Source organism: Suricata suricatta, chromosome 12 (genome assembly GCF_006229205.1).
Source record: "Suricata suricatta isolate VVHF042 chromosome 12, meerkat_22Aug2017_6uvM2_HiC, whole genome shotgun sequence".
In the NCBI taxonomy this organism is placed as follows: Eukaryota; Metazoa; Chordata; class Mammalia; order Carnivora; family Herpestidae; genus Suricata; species Suricata suricatta.
Genome location: NC_043711.1, coordinates 9,940,159 through 9,941,338, shown reverse-complemented (window position 1 = coordinate 9,941,338; position 1,180 = coordinate 9,940,159).

Below are 1,180 nucleotides of genomic sequence, written 5' to 3'. Positions count from 1 at the left end.
AACTGTCTCTGGGGAAGAGGTATAGAACGCCTGGCTGCGCTTGGAGACAGAAACCCACTCCATAGATAACTGCTGGGTAGCCGGAATCCTGAACCAGGGTGGTGCAAGAGAAGGACTAGCCTCCAGCCCTACGCCATCTCGGCGGGGAATCAGAGGCGTCTGTGGCTGTGAGAAGCGGCTGTGCTGGGGAGGCGAGCTCCCCAGCAGGAAGTGGCTAGAGCGGCGACTGCACTAGGCGTGGGCAATTCGAACTTGGTTTTGGGAACGGGACCACGGACCGCATTTCCACGTCACACCTCGCCCCCTGCACGGACTGCGCGAATCCCGGGTCCCCACAGGGAAAAAATAGGGCGCACACCTACGCGACTCCCAACAAAGAGTCAGTGGCGGGTGGAGGCCTGGGCGCGCACTTCGACTGTAGGAGCTCCCAGCTCATTTCCAGGAGGGCACAGCGTCTTTAGCAAAGCTATCGGAAACTAAGAGAGACTCAGTTTTTGCTTTTTGTTTTTTTCCTTTCCCCCATTGCAATCGCCATCCTGACTGGGGGTGGGGACTCCACAACTGAGTCTGTGAAGGTGCTCACTTCACCTCCTGCTGCTCATTTCCCCTCAGGCAGGGGCGGAGCCTCTGAGAACAGACTCCAAGACCTACCACATCAAACCAGGCCTATCCACCAGGGGGAGTTGCTGCTCTTTTTTTCGTTTTTGTTTTTTTGTTTTGTTTGGTTTTTTATTTTGTTTTGTATTGTTGTGTTTTTTTGTTTGTTTTTTTTAATATATAAAAAATTTTTTTCTTCACTAGTTTCGTACTTATTTCTTTGACATTATTACCTTTTTTTCCCTTTTTCTTTAATCAATTCCTTTAAATTTTACTCCTTATATTCCTTTCTCCTTTCTCCCTTACTTTTTCACCTTCTTGCACCCCAGATATATAATCCTGTATCTCATCCTTACCTCTCCCCTAAACTGGTCATACACTTTTAAACGGTCTACTGTCCTTTGTTGTCTCCGATCCCCTTTTATATATATTTTTTTTGTCTTTTCTTCATTCTCTTTTCTTTTTATTTTCTCTTCTTCTCTTCTTTTCGTCTCTTTCCCTCCCATTTTCTTTCTTTTCCTTCCCTCCTGTAATGTGTTTCTTTGTTTGATTTGTCTGTGTGTATGGGTGCTTCTGTTCCCTC